General features: G+C 39.8%; 1 pseudogene; it reads right to left on the bottom strand.

The window, feature by feature from the left end:
* Positions 1–358: 358 nt before the first annotated feature.
* LOC113448225 (chemerin-like receptor 1) lies at positions 359–1,014 on the bottom strand (annotated as a pseudogene).
* Between the last annotated feature and the right edge of the window lie 1,491 nt (positions 1,015–2,505).

The following is a 2,505-nucleotide window of genomic DNA, read 5'->3' as shown; positions in this document are numbered from 1 at the left end:
AAATCAATGTCCTGTTTGGATAGACCATGATAAACATCTGTGCACTTTAAATAATTGTCCTGACAAATAATTTTACGTTCCATTTTATTTAAGCATGCTTCAACTACATTTCACACTGTTAAACCAAGCTGGAGAATAAGAAGGAACAACTCATATCATATTTCATAAAAGCTAGCAATAACATCCTGTTATTCCCCCTTCCCCCCCCCCGGGAAAAAAACTCACATATTAAAACACAAATAGTTGTTGCAGTTCCACAAAAGAGTGTTAGATGAGAACAGAAGCTTTATCATCTAGATGAGACATGGCTCTATTTCAATATGAGGGAAAATAATAATAAAATGGTGTAATCAAACTATTAGGCTTTCATAAGTGAATAAAGGAAAATAAGGGAGCTGTAACATGGCTGGTTAGGATGTTGCAGTTTGAAGACAATCACCCCGTAGCAGAGAAGAATGACAGAGAAGGGAATGACGAAGGCAAAGATGAACCGGCCAGTGACCATTGCAGCATCTTTGATCACTTCAAACTCACCATAAGAGTTAGAGCAATGAAGAGGATCCTTGTGGGTTGGATTTACTTCTGTTTTTCTGAAATATATAACTAGAGAACACAACACAACAGGGCCAGGATCCATACAGCCAAGACCACAAAAGAAGCCAGCCGAGGGGTTCAGTGATTCTGAGCCCAGACCGGATACCGGACAGAAATGCAACGGTCAATGCTGATGACCATGAGGAGATAAACACTGGCATAGAGGGTGAGGAAGATGAGGGTGCTGTGGATCTTGCATAAGGCCAGGCTCGTGGACGACTGGAATACCAGAGCAGCGCGAGCCAAAAACAGGAAAAAGATGAAGATAATGTCATCAATGGCCAAGTTGAAGAACCAGACCGTGTTGACGGTCTTCTTCATTCGGAAGCCAGTGATGAAGATGACCAGCCCATTGCCAAACACCCCCATCACTAACGCAAGACTGTAGATCACCGTAGAGGCAATCTGCATCCTTCTCTTCAAGGATCTGAAATCCAAGGATTCAGGGGCATCCGTTGCATTGCTCATTTCTTCTGACCAAGCCAGTTCTTCACTGGTCACTTCTCCCTTTGAAGCAAAAGCACGAAGCATGAGAGCTGGCATGAAAAAGAAGGGCAGATAAACTTATAACTGCTACCCACGCTTAATTGTTTGGAGGTCAAAAGATCACAAACCGGGCCAGGATATTTATTTCCTTAGTTGTTAGTTTCAAATGTAAGAACTTGCTTGGTGGAGCAGATCAATATATCTAAATGCAGCAATGTTTTTCTTACTTAGACAAGGGCTCCAATTTTCACACCCGTTGAAAAGTTTCACACTCGAAGATGACATCCAGATTCCCCCCCTTTTTTTTTTGCTTAAAAATAATAATATAAAATAATTTGGAATAACCAGGAGGATACATATTATTTGTTTGTTTGCATAATGCGAAGGAAAGATTTCCTGCTGATGAGATTTTTCATTTCAAAAAAGATTAAAGGAGAGAAAGGAAAAAGAGATCTGATGCTTAAAAGACAGGAACTGAAAATTCGAGGGTGAACTGAACCTTAAAGAGAAACTGGAGATAAAATCCAGAAGTCTCAGCAAAAAGGACAATTATGAGGGGTGAAATACAAAGCATTAAAAATGAAATATGAAGCCAATTCCAACATGGTTTTTTAGCTCGTAATAAAAAAAAAATATCTCAAAATATTAATGCTGAATAAATAGATTTTATTAATTAAGATCTTAGCTAATCTCTAAGCTGGGATACAGTGAAGACTTGCAGGAAGAAAAGGAAGCAAAATAAAAGAGACAGGTTAACCAAGATAAACCTGGGTTGCTCCTGCAATGAATCTTCTACTCTGCCTCTCTGCTCTCTCGCTGAAAGTTGTTGAATTTCCCTTTCTGCTTTTCAGAATCTTTGCCTTCAAGCAGTCAAATTTGCTGGTGTCTTTCTAGAAGATACCATGCAGGAGTTTTCCTGGCATGGAGAATTGCATTGGCTAAATCTTCATCAGGAAAACAATAGATCTGTGGATAGCGAGGAAAACTGTACTTACCTTAGAACAATCAGAAGATGGTTCTTCGTGTTTCCTCTGGCCCCTGTCGTAATATATGGCAGGATGCTGCTGAAAGAGGCTGAGGTAGGACCAAGAACCCCAAATAATCAGAGAGGAACCAGTAGAGATTATGGGAAGTGCAGCTTTATGTGTCTTTAATCTCGACTTTAATCTGCACTCCCAACAATGGAGGCAGGTTACCTGTCATTCCCAGATTTACGGTAGCTAATCCCCCTTTCCCACCTCAACATTTTCAGGGAGGGAAATGGTACATTTTGAAAACATCTTGTAGGGCGTGTCAACTTTTTCAGCTTTCAATTTCCAAACATTAAGGATACCCAAACGTTGTGACATGCCTTGGGGATTGTAAAGGTAATTTGATTACTTTAATATAATTTAGATGTGTTTGGTAAGTAATCAGGCAAATATC

The sequence above is a fragment of the Pseudonaja textilis genome, chromosome 10 (genome assembly GCF_049901715.1).
Source record: "Pseudonaja textilis isolate UNSWEBS1 chromosome 10, rPseTex1.2, whole genome shotgun sequence".
In the NCBI taxonomy this organism is placed as follows: Eukaryota; Metazoa; Chordata; class Lepidosauria; order Squamata; family Elapidae; genus Pseudonaja; species Pseudonaja textilis.
The sequence above is the reverse complement of the archived record's forward strand: the minus strand, read 5'-3'. Positions and strand labels throughout refer to the sequence as shown.